The sequence below is a fragment of the Coregonus clupeaformis genome, chromosome 34 (assembly GCF_020615455.1).
Source record: "Coregonus clupeaformis isolate EN_2021a chromosome 34, ASM2061545v1, whole genome shotgun sequence".
NCBI lineage: Eukaryota > Metazoa > Chordata > Actinopteri > Salmoniformes > Salmonidae > Coregonus > Coregonus clupeaformis.
This window is the reverse complement of record NC_059225.1, coordinates 13,356,475-13,371,309: the sequence shown is the minus strand read 5'-3', so window position 1 is coordinate 13,371,309 and position 14,835 is coordinate 13,356,475. Positions and strand designations below refer to the sequence as shown.

At 46.1% G+C, this 14,835-nt stretch overlaps 1 protein-coding gene across 1 annotated transcript in view; it reads left to right on the top strand.

Moving 5' to 3' along the window:
• Nucleotides 1–5,088: 5,088 nt before the first annotated feature.
• boc (BOC cell adhesion associated, oncogene regulated) overlaps nt 5,089–14,835 on the top strand; it is a 45,304-nt gene continuing 35,557 nt past the window's right edge. Inside the window, exon 1 of the mRNA XM_041861740.2 lies at nt 5,089–5,410. The gene's annotated coding sequence lies outside the window, so the exon portion shown is untranslated. The remainder of the gene's footprint in view (nt 5,411–14,835) is intronic.

Sequence of the window (14,835 nt, the reverse complement as noted above, 5' to 3'; positions counted from 1 at the left end):
CGGATCCTGGCTGGGCGGCTCTGGCGGATCCTGGCTGGACGGCTCATGGCAGGCTGAAGGATCTGGCTGCTCATGGCTGGCTGACGGATCTGGCTGCTCATGGCTGGCTGACGGATCTGGCTGCTCATGGCTGGCCGACGGATCTGGCTGCTCATGGCTGGCCGACGGATCTGGCTGCTCATGGCTGGCCGACGGATCTGGCTGCTCATGGCTGGCCGACGGATCTGGCTGCTCATGGCTGGCCGACGGATCTGGCTGCTCATGGCTGGCCGACAAATCTGGCTGCTCATGGCTGGCCGACGGATCTGGCTGCTCATGGCTGGCCGACGGATCTGGCTGCTCATGGCTGGCCGACGGATCTGGCTGCTCATGGCTGGCTGAAGGATCTGGCTGCTCATGGCTGGCTGAAGGCTCTGGCTGATCCTGTCTGGCAGAAGGCTCTGGCTGATCCTGTCTGGCGGAAGGCTCTGGCTGATCCTGTCTGGCGAAAGGCTCTGGCTGATCCTGTCTGGCGGAAGGCTCTGGCTGATCCTGTCTGGCGGAAGGCTCTGGCTGATCCTGTCTGGCGGAAGGCTCTAGCGGCTCCTGTCTGGCGGAAGGCTCTGGCTGATCCTGTCTGGCGGAAGGCTCTGGCTGATCCTGTCTGGCGGAAGGCTCTAGCGGCTCGGTCTGGCGGACGGCTCTGAAGGCTCATGGCAGACGGGCGGCTTATGCAGCGCTTGGCAGACGGACAGTTCAGACGGCGTTGGGCAGACAGGCAGTTCAGGCGCCGTTGGGCAGACGGGCAGTTCAAGCGCCGTTGGGCAGACGGGCAGTTCAGGCGCCGTTGGGCAGACGGGCAGTTCAGGCGCCGTTGGGCAGACGGGCAGTTCAGGCCCCGTTGGGCAGACGGCAGACTCTGGCCGTCGGAGGCGCACCGTAGGCCTGGTGCGTGGTGCCGGAACTGGAGGTACCGGGCTGAGGACACGCATCTCAGGGCTAGTGCGGGGAGAAGCAACAGGGCATGCTGGACCCTGGGAACGCACATAAGGCCTAGTGCGTGGTGCCGGAACTGGTGGTCCCGGGCTGAGGACACGCATCTCAGGGCTAGTGCGGGGAGCAGCAACAGGACGCACAGGACTCTGGGGACACACAGGAGGCTTGTTGCGTGGTGTAGGCACTGGTGGTACTGGACTGGAGCGGGGAGGTGGCGCCGGAAATACCGGACCGTGCAGGCGTACTGGCTCCCTTGAGCACTGAGCCTGCCCAACCTTACCTGGTTGTATACTCCCCGTCGCCCGACCAGTACGGGTAGGAGGAATAACCCGCACCGGGCTATGTAGGCGAACCGGGGACACCATGCGTAAGGCTGGTGCCATGTAAGCCGGCCCGAGGAGACGCACTGGTGGCCTGATGCGTTGGGCCGGCTTCATGACATCCGGCTCAATGCTCAATCTAGCCCGGCCGATACGTGGAGCTGGGATGTACCGAACCGGGCTATGCCTGCGTACAGGAGACACCATGCGCTCTACTGCGTAACACGGTGTCTGCCCGTACTCTCGCTCTCCACGGTCAGTCCAGGGAGTAGGCGCAGGTCTCCTACCTGACTTCGCCACACTCCTTTTAGCCCCCCAAGAAATGTTTGGGTAGTACCCACGGGCTTCCAGCCTCGACTCCGTGCTGCCTCCTCATACCACCTCCTCTCGGCTTTAGCTGCCTCCAGCTCTTCACGAGGGCGGCGATATTCTCCCGGTTGTGCCCAAGGACCCTTTCCATCCAGTATCTCCTCCCATGTCCATGAATCCTTGATAGGCGTCCATAAATCCTGTTGCCGCTTGACACGCTGCTTGGTCCTTTTATGGTGGGTTTTTCTGTCACGATCGTCTGGGGAAGCGGACCAATACGCAGCGCGTTGAGTGAACATGATGACTTTATTTAATCAAGCAACCACGAAAACAAATAAACGAATGACGATAGTGAAGTCCACAGTGACAAATGACTGTACATGGAACAAAAACCCACAATTCCCACAGGAAAACAATCAGAATAAATATGGCTCCCAATCAGAGATAACGAGCCGACAGCTGACACTCGTTACCTCCGATTGGGAGTCATTGACCAAACCTAGAAAAGAACCCCACAGAACTGCAAACAAGAAATACACCCAAAACCCAACATAACCAAACCAAACCCCAACAAAACAAATACACCCTGGCTCAAATATAAAAGTCCCGGAGCCAGAGTGTCACACATTTAGCAGACGCTCTTATCCAGAGCGACTTACAGTTAGTGAATACATATTTTTTTTATACTGGCCCCCTGTGGGAATCGAACCCACAACCCTGGCGTTGCAAACGCAATGCTCTATCAACTGAGCTACATCCCTGCCGGCCATTCCCTCCCCTACCCTGGACGACGCTGGGCCAATTGTGCGCCGCCCATGAGTCTCCCGGTCGCGGCCGGCTGCGACAGAGCCTGGATTCGAACCAGGATCTAGTGGCACAGTTAGCACTACTCACATTCAACGCTCACGCAAACCCGTTTTATTCTGTATTTCATTCATTTATAGTGTTTATTTGATAGGATCCATACACAATGATTAACATTGATATAATGAGATGTAGTAGTGCTGTAGTTAGCTAATATATTTCATTCATAATTAATGGGTACCTACTACCTATACACCTTAGGGCAGGGTTGCCCAACCCTGTTCCTGGAGAGCTACCCTCCTGTTACTAACCTGATTCATCTTATCAACCTGCTAATTATTAGAATCAGGTGTGCTAGATTAGGGTTGGAGCAAAAACCTACAGGACGGTAGCTCTCCAGGAACAGGGTTGGGCAGTCCTGCCTTAGTGTCACGGATTCAGCCGAGGCTGCTGCTCCTCCTTGCTCGGGCAGGCTTCGGCGTTCGTCGTCCCCGGAGTACTAGCTGCTGCCGATCGATGTTTCGGTGTTTGTCTTGTTTGGTCTTTATTGTTTACACCTGTTTCCCATTATGTTGGATTGTATTCCCTATATTACCCCCTGTCTCTCATTGGTTATTTTGTGTGTGATTGTTCTTTGTCATTTCGGCAGTTGCTTTGTGTTACGGATCTTTGTGTTTTCCTCCCTGTTTGGAGGTTTGTTGTTTTTGTACGGTTTTACTGTGTTCAGTAAAGTACGTTGCCAGCCGCTCTGTGTCCTGCGTTTGACTTCGCTGACCGCATACACGTCGCGTGACACTTAGGTTATACACTCTGAATGCATACCCATCCAAAACACAGACTAAACACAATACAAACAGTCCACTTTCCCACTATTTTCCCTATCTTCTCCCTCCCTCTCTATCACACAGACTAAACACAATACAAACAGTCCACTTTCCCACTATTTTCCCGAACTTCTCCCTACCTCTCTATCACTCTAATAACAGCATTCATAACAATCTACATGACAATCTGTGTCTTGGTCTGTAATAAGGCTCGGTGGTTAGGGCGGCTGTGGTTGGGGGGTGGGGCTAGTAGGGATCCTTGAGACGTGCATACCCCCCATTGAAGTTGACATTTAAAGTGGTTAAGGTAAGGGTTAAGGTTAGGGTTAGGTAAGGTTTATGGTTAAGGTTAGGGTAAGGGTAGGGGTTCGGTTTAGGGTTTAGAGTAGGGACCTCCCAAGGACACTGGATAGCAACAGCCTAGCTGAAGGGAAGCGTTGCATGCTGGGACAGCAGGCTGCTGAGAGAGGGGCATTCTGGGAGGTGGTCTCCTGCAGGCAGGGCCTCTGGGGGCTGCAGTATGGTTAATGGGCCTTTCATGGCCGGGCTACAAAGCCTTTTGTCCAGGTCTAATTCAGCCTGCCTAGCACAGAGAGAAGAGCACAGGAGAGGAGAGGGGAGGGGGAGGGGGAAGGAGGGGTTGGATGAGAGTTTGTTTGGGACCCTCTCCCTCTATTTCTCTGCTCCTGGTGGTCACTGAGGAGTCAAGAGCAGAAACAGCAGTAGTAGCAACAACAACAAGACTCAAACACTGGCCAAGCACACCGAATTCTGGCCAACCACGCTGCAGCATTGGAAAACACCATCAAATACTGTTTATGACTCTCAAAAACATGTAAAACTGTGTTTTTTTGTGTGTATGCGTGTGCATGCATGTGTACAGTACATCCATGCGTGCTGGGGGAGTATCCTTACTTTATGAGTGAGCATGTCTGATTATGGGCACTGTTTAGTGTATTAGTCGAACGAACAATGTGTGATCATTTCGCCTATAATATCATCAGTTATGCATACCAATAGCATTTGGATATTAACTAGTAGGAGAGGGGGGGTGCATAAAGGATATGCTGGACCAACCGCACACTGGCACTAACACACACACACACACACACACACACACACACACACACACCACCCAAACACACCACACACACACTTCACACACTTTCACCTGAACAAGAGCAACAGGTGTCACAAACCAGCACGGCTTTGTATGCCAATGACACCCCTGCTGTGTTGCAATAACCGCTCAGGTACATGGTGGGAGTTCCACCATTCAGCCAGGGGACAAGGTTACCAGATTCCCACCAACCCCCCCACCAACTGGCCCATATCAAACCCTTGTGATCTTAGTCAGAATATTCAGTTACTAATGAACTGGACAGGAATGGATCCGTTTGGCCCCCTCATTTCAAAGTGTGCTGATTGAAGTGAAGTAGAGAATTCCAGAGGCGAGGGAGCGGGGTTCTTTGCTGTGATCACTGTGGTATGAGACAGAGAGAGTGAGAGAGTAGTGCGATGCCTCTGACTGGTCTGCCTCCCGCACACAACACTCCACAGCTGCGCTAGAGAGAGAGGCCTGCGGGCTTCAATGGACTGGGGTCAATAAAAACTCTTTGGGGACAACGCATACCAAATCAGGGGAACACACCAGTCTAGGGGAGGAGGGGGAGGGGGCGTTATTTTCTCCCCACACCATATTTAACTTTTGGGAACTTGTTTTTTTTAGCTCATGTACTTCTCTTATTAAACTCATTTACGCACAGGTACATACATGAGTTGTAACAACACTTTATCATCACGCACGGCGGTGAGATCCACGGTGCGGTGAAACTAGAGTGTTTCTTGGGGGAAACTAAACGGCTTTACCAAACATTGGGATTTTGGAGCGAGTCCCTATTGTTCAAATCCCACCCCCTTCTTGGGAAGTGGGAGGACCCGAAAAGGCGTCGCAAAAGAGAGAATTGTTTGCAAGCTCAGTCATCCAAAAACGGCCTTTCAATGTGAGGACTTGGGGAGCCGAAGAAAATGTCGGTGGCATCGCAGTAAATTACTAAAGCAGAAGCACTTTAGAGGGAAAAGAAAAAGTGTTTTTTCCTCGGAAATTTACTGAAGTAAAAAGCAGCGAAGGAGATCAAGTGGTGTCCGAGGAGTGAATTCCAAATAAAGCACGTTTTGGTAAGTTTTTATCTCTACTAATGATCCATGGTTTGCACTACTACGCGAAGTATTAACACAGGCGTTACAAGTTAACAATATACTTGTATTCATGGTATAACGGGTGCCCTCGAGGAATCATATTTTACGTACGTATGTGTGATAACATAATTGGTGTAAGTTTAGTGTTTTCCATGTTATGTTGATGCGGGTATCTTACTAACTTTGTGTACAACAATTGTTTTGTTTACACGTCCTTTTTTGGGGTTATTTAACTACCTTTCAGGTCAAATCAATAGAAACAAAGACTGCGCGTAATATTTGGGATATGGAACTAAACGGTCATGAAAAATACGCATTTTGAAATGTTATTTTAGAAAGGTTGTAAAATATAGTTTTGGGACTCATTGAGGATGGTGGTAACTTTTGGCTGGGCTATCATTTCTGCATTCATTTTTGGGAATTGCGTCCTTTTTTGCATAAGTCGTTTCTCTAACTTTTCAACTTTGTGTTTGAATACGTTTTTTATTATGTTCGTGATAGAAATATATATGATTTGTGATTCAAGTTCTCATTTTAAGACCAATAGTTTGTCGATTTTTGCAGGCCTCAGCCTGTAGTCGTTCCCATAGAGGAGAGTAACAGAAAACAGACACGGCAAGCACTGCCAAATTCCCTCCCCATATTATTGGTTCCATGCCTACATATTATTTATTTGCCAGATTCACCATAAAATGGCCTGAACAGATTTTGTTTCTCATGACGCAAGCTTTAACACCACTAATTGCGTGCTTTTAAAAATAACCCACTCCCCTCATCATTAAACCAAACGTCCACTGTGCAAGAATCACCTTATTACAATAAATTGACAGCTGGTCAACTCTTCTGAACCATCAATGTGGTGGAATGCCTGAATGTATTTTAGCTGCAAGCTGTCAGGGGCGTCTCATCCCACTGGGCACATATGTCAGTTCAACATCAATTCTTTTATTTACATTTGGTTGAGTTTTCAACTAATGTGAAATAAACAAAAAATTTCACCATGACATTGGATTTAGGTTAAATTTGAGTGTAAAGTTCTTAAGTAAAAATACTTTAAAGTACTACTTAAGTAGTGTTTTGGGTTATCTGTACTTTACTATTTATATTTTGGAAAACTTTTACTTCACTACATTCCTAAAGAAAATGATGTACTTTTTACTCCATACATTTTCCCTGACACCCAAAAGTACTTGCTACATTTTGAATGCTTAGCAGGACAGGAAAATGGTCCAGTTCACGCGCTTATCAAGAGAACGTCCCTGGTCATCCCTACTGCATCTGATCTGGCGGACTCACTAAACACAAATGCATCTTTTATAAATGATATCTGAGTGTTGGAGTGTGCCCCTGGCTATCCGTACATTTTTTAAAACAAGAAAATGGTGCCGTCTGCTTTGCTTAATATAAGGAATTCGAAATGATTTATACTTTTGATACTTAAGTATATTTAGAACCAAATACTTTTAGACTTTTACTCAAGTAGTATTTTACTGGGTGACTTCCACTTTTACTTGAGTAATTTTCTATTAAGGTTATCTATACATTTACTCAAGTATGACAATTGGGTACTTTTCCACCACTGTAAATAAATACAGAATTCCCTTATGGTGATGACGTTTTGCAAATCAATCAGTTTTCCACGTTGATTCAACGTCATCACATTGAATTATTTTGTTGAAATGACATGGAAACAACGTTGATTCAACCAGTTTTTGCCAAGTGGGATATCATCCCTTTGCTGAGGAATGATTTAATGAGAAAAAAATATATAATCCAGTAGCGCTAATGAGCTCGTGGCGAGTCCTCGCATGGGTGTCATTCTCACTGGGGGGCACGGAAGGGCCGTAGGGGCTCTGGTTTCATACCTCCAGGTGTCGTTTTGTTGTTTGGATTACATTTAGCCTGACTCACTCGCATAGAAAGAACACCACAATTAAACTGACAAGACACCATGTCAGTTGGAGAGAAGAGATTCTTTCAGCTCAATCCATGATGTTAGTTAGATTAAAGGTCTATCGCTTCAATTAAACTGAATAATTGAATTGGTTTACCAAGAGGCTATGTATGTTTGGCGTTGGTTCCTGTGCCTCTGTCTGAATATAAGGAACATCTTGTTTGGTAGCTATGGTGTGGTATAGTTTGTTGTTGATCATCGGCGGTCGGGTGGATCAAAGCTATTCTCTAATTGATTCCAGTCTGCCTGGGATTCTTTCCTTTCCAAGTCTTCTGGCCTTATTTGGTGGCAGTTAATGTGCAGCCATTAGCTATGCGCTGATGAACGCACACATTTTACCGTTCCATTTCCATGCCAGCCCAACATTAACCACTCGTTGGTAACAACAGGGTTAAAGACAAGGGTTGGTCCATATGCCTATTTTGGAAAGATAACATCAGGCCTTGAAGTACTGTGAGTTGTTAAAAACAAATGACCGGTCCTTTATTGTTGTTGCCTTAGTAGGGTTATTACGTTTGACATTGTTTTGCTCCACTCTCAGTAGGTACAGTGTCTTGCAAAAGTATTCATCCCCCTTGGCGTTTTTCCTATTTTGTTGCATTACAACCTGTAATTTAAATTGATTTTTATTTGGATTTCATGTACTGGACATACACGAAATAGTCCAAATTGGTAAAGTGAAATGAAAAAAATAACTTTTCAAAAAAATCAATAACGGAAAAGTGGTGCGTGCATATGTATTCACATCTCTTTGCTATGAAGCCCCTAATTAAGATCTGGTGCAACCAATTACCTTCAGAAGTCACATAATTAGTTAAATAAAGTCCACCTGTGTGCAATCTACGGTGAGGGAAAAAGTATTTGATCCCCTGCTGATTTTGTACGTTTGCCCACTGACAAAGAAATTATCAGTCTATAATTGTAATGGTAGGTTTATTTGAACAGTGAGCGACAGAATAACAACAACAAAATCCAGAAAAACGCATGTCAAAAATGTTATAAATTGATTTGCATTTTAATGAGGGAAATAAGTATTTGACCCCCTCTCAATCAGAAAGATGTCTGGCTCCCAGGTGTCTTTTATACAGGTAACGAGCTGAGATTAGGAGCACACTCTTAAAGGGAGTGCTCCTAATCTCAGTTTGTTACCTGTATAAAAGACACCTGTCCACAGAAGCAATCAATCAATCAGATTCCAAACTCTCCACCATGGCCAAGACCAAAGAGCTCTCCAAGGATGTCATGGACAAGATTGTAGACCTACACAAGGCTGTAATGGGCTACAAGACCATAGCCAAGCAGCTTGGTGAGAAGGTGACAACAGTTGGTGCGATTATTCGCAAATGGAAGAAACACAAAATAACTGTCAATCTCCCTCGGCCTGGGGCTCCATGCAAGATCTCACCTTGTGGAGTTGCAATGATCATGAGAACGGTGAGGAATCAGCCCAGAACTACACAGGAGGATCATGTCAATGATCTCAAGGCAGCTGGGACCATAGTCACCAAGAAAACAATTGGTAACACACTACGCCGTGAAGGACTGAAATCTTGCAGCGCCCGTAAGGTCCCCCTGCTCAAGAAAGCACAAATACATGCCCGTCTGAAGTTTGCCAATGAACATCTGAATGATTCAGAGGAGAACTGGGTGAAAGTGTTGTGGTCAGATGAGACCAAAATCGAGCTCTTTGGCATCAACTCAACTCGCTGTGTTTGGAGGAGGAATGCTGCCTATGACCCCAAGAACACCATCCCCACCGTCAAACATGGAGTTGGAAACATTATGCTTTGGGGGTGTTTTTCTGCTAAGGGGATAGGACAACTTCACCGCATCAAAGGCACGATGGACGGGGCCATGTACCGTCAAATCTTGGGTGAGAACCTCCTTCCCTCAGCCAGGGCATTGAAAATGGGTCGTGGATGGGTATTCCAGCATGACAATTAACCAAAACACATGGCCAAGGCAACAAAGGAGTGGCTCAAAAAGAAGCACATTAAGGTCCTGGAGTGGCCTAGCCAGTCACCAGACCTTAATCCCATAGAAAATCTGTGGAAGGAGCTGAAGGTTCGAGTTGCCAAACGTCAGCCTCGAAACCTTAATGACTTGGAGAAGATCTGCAAAGAGGAGTGGGACAGAATCCCTCCTGAGATGTGTGCAAACCTGGTGGCCAACTACAAGAAACATCTGACCTCTGTGATTGACAACAAGGGTTTTTACATTTACATTTTTGTCATTTAGCAGACGCTCTTCTCCAGAGCGACTTACAGTTAGCGCATACATTATTTTATCGAACCCACAACCCTGGCGTTGCAAACGCCATGCTCTACCAACTGAGCTACATCCCCTGCCGGCCATTCCCTCCCCTACCCTGGACGACGCTGGGCCAATTGTGCGCCGCCCCATGGGTCTCCCGGTCACGGCCGGCTACGACAGAGCCTGGATGTTTTGCCACCAAGTACTAAGTCATGTTTTGCAGAGGGGTCAAATACTTATTACCCTCATTAAAAATGCAAATCAATTTATAACAGTTTTGACATGCGTTTTTCTGGATTTTTTTGTTGTTATTTTGTCTCTCACTGTTCAAATAAACCTACCATTAAAATTATAGACTGATAATTTCTTTGTCAGTGGGCAAACGTTCAAAATCAGCAGGGGATCAAATACTTTTTTTCCTCACTGTAAGTGTGACATGATCTGTCACATGATCTCAGGATATATACACTTGTTCTGAAAGGCCCCAGAGCCTGCGGCACCATGGAGTGCAGATCAGGGTTGGGTTATAAAAAAATATCCATAACTTTGAACATCCCACGGAGCACCATTAAATCCATTATTAAAAAATTGAAAGAATATGGCACCACAACAAACTTGCCAAGAGAGGGCCGCCCACCAAAACTCACGGACCAGGCAAGGAGGGCATTAATCAGTGAGGCAACAAAGAGACCAAAGATAACCCTGAAGGAGCTGCAAAGCTCCACAGTGGAGATGGGAGTATCTGTCCATAGGACCACTTTAAGCTGTACACTCCACAGAGCTGGGCTTTACGGAAGAGTGGCCAGAAAAAGGCCATTGCTTAAAGAAAAACAAGCAAACACGTTTGGTGTTCGCCAAAATTAATGTGGGAGACTCCCCAAACATATGGAAGAAGGTACTCTGGTCAGATTAGACTAACATTGAGCTTTTTGGCCATGAAGGAAAACGCTAGGTCTGGCGCAACCCCAACACCTCTCATCACCCTGAGAACACCATCCCCACAGTGAAGCATAGTGGTGGCAGCATCATGCTGTGGGGATGTTTTTCATCGACAGGGACTGGGGAAACTGGTCAGAATTGATGGTGCTAAATACAGGGAAATACTTGAGGGAAACCTGTTCGTCTTCCAGAGATTTGAGACTGGGACGGAGGTTCACCTTCCAGCAGTACAATGACCCTAAGCATACTGCTAAAGCAAGACTCGAGTGGTTTAAGGGGAAACATTTAAATGTCTTGGAATGGCCTAGTCAAAGCCCAGACCTCAATCCAATTGAGAATCTGTGGTATGACTTAAAGATTGCTGTACACCAGCGGAACCCATCCAACTTGAAGGAGCTGGAGCAGTTTTGCCTTGAAGAATGGGCAAAAATCCCAGTGGCTAGATGTGCCAAGCTTATAGAGAGACTTGCAGCTGTAATTGCTGCAAAAGTTGGCTCTACAAAGTATTGACTTTGGGGGGGGTGAATAGTTATGCACGCTCAAGTTTTCTGTTTTTTTGTCTTGTTTGTTTCACACACACAAATAATTTGCATCTTCAAAGTGGTAGGCATGTTGTGTAAATCAAATGATACAAGCCCCCCCAAAATCCATTTTAATTCCAGGTTGAAGGCAACAAAATAGGAAAAATGCCAAGGGGGTGAATACTTTCGCAAGCCAATGTATGGCTTCACCTGTCCATGGGAAGCTTTGCTAGGATAGATCTCGCCCTGCCTGGATATGTCTTCTTAGATAGGTCTGGTTCTGGCTATAATAACTTTGGGTAAGGTAGCTCTTGGACTGGCTATGAGTCCATGGTTAGTGCTTACTCTGAGTAGGTTCTGGTTGCTTTGTCTTGAGTAGGTTCTGGTTGCTGTGTCTTGTTCTGCTTCTGATGCCATAGATATAGATTGGATAGTTTTTGTTCTGGCTATGACTCTGGGTGGGTAGTTCTTCAGTTCTTATTCTGAATGTGGGACTTTTTAAGTTCTGACTGTGCAAAGGTTTATTGTTTTCTTAGAGGGTGTAACATTTCTGTTAATTGGCAAGAAGAGACAACCTCCTGAGTGTTTGCTTTCATCTGTGCTACAGCGGGTACACTCATGCAGTCATAGCAGCCTGCAGGCAGCTATCTGCGGGCCTGACTCTGTGTGTGTGTGTGTGTGTGTGTGTGTGTGTGTAGAGAGGTTCTCCAATCAGGATGATGTCTTTACACAGGAATGTGCAGCTTGTCACTCTCGTCTTGAAAATCTCCCTCTCAGGATGACCTGCATGTTCCACTGAAGTCGGATCACAGTGTAGGACAGGATGTGTATAACTTATAGCGTGGACTGTGTGTGTGAAAGAGAGAGACTTTAGGCCAGGGATGGGCAACTTTGATGGGGGTGGGGGCCACAAAAAAATCATAACTCATCAATGAGGGGCCGCAGTGGCTTGTGGGTCTGCGTACTCACATCCATACCCACAAATGCAGTCAGAGCCGGCCCCACCTAAGTTAAACATTTTAGGTTTAGAGTTCATTTCATGCAATTCTACACGTTGCCATAGGGTGGAGAGCAATTTTAGCAATTTTTTATATGGTATCTGAGTGAGACTGACAAACAAAATCAATGGGGGGCCCCCGGTCGGTAATTCGACCATGATTACTACAAGTTTAGATATCTGTCCGCTAGACTCATTTACCAATCTAAATTTTTTGGACTGTCAGTGACTGACATAACAACATAAAAACTGCTAATGCACAACTGAGTTTTCGAAATTGCACCTTGTGTTTTCTACTATTCTATCTCTCAACAGTAAGTTGAGACCCCGACTGAGTTCCAGAAAGAAAATTGACCAGTTGCACATCCCTGCTGTGCTAGAGTGTGTGTACCTGTCATTACATGGAGTCTTTCCATATTAGGTGGTTATACTAGTGTTGTAGTGTAATAGAGTGCTTTATACACAAACACATAGCCAACTATGAAGGTTTGGTTGCTGTAGCTTAGTTGAACATTCTCCCAGAGCTCATACCTGTTGCTCTGTAGTTTTCCATACAGGGCGTTCTGGCTGTGTAGTTGACATATTGTGCTTTAGGGTTGTAGGGTCAGGTTGCTCATGTCCTGAAGGTTTTAGGTGTCCAGTCTGGAGCAGCAGGTGGCCAGGGTGCAGTACCCTCCCCTGGGGCTCCGAGCTGCCCTGCCTCCCCAGCCAGACCTTGCATACCTCACTAGCCTTCCACAGCCTCTCCCACACAGGACAAAAGGGGAGAGGGGATGTGGGAGAGGGGGAGGGTGGGTTGGAGAAAGGAGGTGGAGGAGAGAGGAATGGAGGTGGGAGGGATGGAGAAAATAGTTGTGGAGGAGGGACGGGTGGAAGCGTTAAAGAGAAAGGGAAGGGAGGACAGATATAAAGGAGAGCGGTAGCCACGGAGGAGTGAAAAGTCAGCATAGTTTGAAAGGTGTAGATGGTGTATAGGTATTTTTCCATAGCATGTATTGTGGAATATAAGACAGCAAACATAATCATTATATACAATTATGGGTTTAAAGGAGTTTGCTATATACAGTGGCTAGCCAAAGTATTCACCACTTGGCATTTTTCCTATTTTGTTGCCTTACAACAATTTTTTGGGGGTTTGTATCATTTGATTTACACATCATGCTAAACAAACAAGAAATAAGACAAAAACACCAAACTTGAGCATGCATAACTATTCACCCCCCCCCCCCTCAAAGTCAATACTTTGTAGAGCCACCTTTTGCAGCAATTACAGCTGCAAGTCTCTTGGGGTATGTCTCTATAAGCTTGGCACATCTAGCCACTGGGATTTTTGCCCATCATTCAATTCTGACCAGTTTCCCAGTCCCTGCCGATGAAAAACATCCCCACAGCATGATGCTGCCACCACCATGCTTCACTGTGGGGATGGTGTTCTCGGGGTGATGAGAGGTGTTGGGTTTGCGCCAGACATAGCGTTTTCCTTGATGGCCAAAAAGCTCAATTTTAGTCTCATCTGACCAGAGTACCTTCTTCTATATGTTTGGGGAGTCTCCCACATGGCTTTTGGCGAACACCAAACGTGTTTGCTTATTTATTTATTTAAGCAAGGGCTTTTTTCTGGCCACTCTTCTGTAAAGCCCAGCTCTGTGGAGTGTACAGCTTAAAGTGGTCCTATGGACAGATACTCCCATCTCCACTGTGGAGCTTTGCAGCTCCTTCAGGGTTATCTTTGGTCTCTTTGTTGCCTCTGATTAATGCCCTCCTTGCCTGGTCTGTGAGTTTTGGTGGGCGGCCCTCTCTTGGCAGGTTTGTTGTGGTGCCATATTCTTAAAAAAAAAAAAAAAATGGATTTAATGGTGCTCTGTGGGATGTTCAAAGTTTCGGATATTTTTTTATAACCCAACCCTGATCTGTACTTCTCCACAACTTTGTCCCTGACCTGTTTGGAGAGCTCCTTGGTCTTCATGGTGCCGCTTGCTTGGTGGTGCTGCTTGCTTAGTGGTGTTGCAGACTCTGGGGCCTTTTAGAACAGGTGTGTGTATATATACTGAGATCATATGACACTTAGACTGCACACAGGTGGACTTTATTTAACTAATTATGTGACTTCTGAAGGTAATTGGTTGCACCAGATCTTATTTAGGGGCTTCATAGCAAAGGGGGTGATACATATGCACGCACCACTTTTCCGTTATTATTTTTTTTAATTTCACTTCACCAATTTGGGCTATTTTGTGTATGTCCATTACATGAAATCCAAATAAAAATCAATTTTAAATTACAGGTTGTAATGCAACAGAGTAGGAAAAACGCCAAGGGGGATGAATACTTTTGCAAGAAGGCACTGTAATCCTATAATAATCCTCAAATATGTACTTATGTTATTGTTTAAGAAACTGTTGAAATCATGCCACCAATATAGTTCACGCCTCGAGATTAGTGTCAGAAAGGAGGGGAAACCAAAGCAGAATTGGGCGTGAACGAGAGTAAACGGGATAAAGAGATAATATTGGCGAACTGCTAGAGGATGTTGGTCATTAACATAAAGAGAAGGGACTATGAATGTTATGCAATCATGTAACTGTATAAAAAGAGATCTCCGAGTCTGGGACCGGCAGTTGCTCAGCGGACCAGCTCGGCTTGTTACTTTGTAATAAAGTCTCTTCTGAACTCACAAGCTCCAGTGTCTGAGAGATATCTTTGAGAAGTAGTTCCACGACAGGTGTAGATTTTGGCTCTG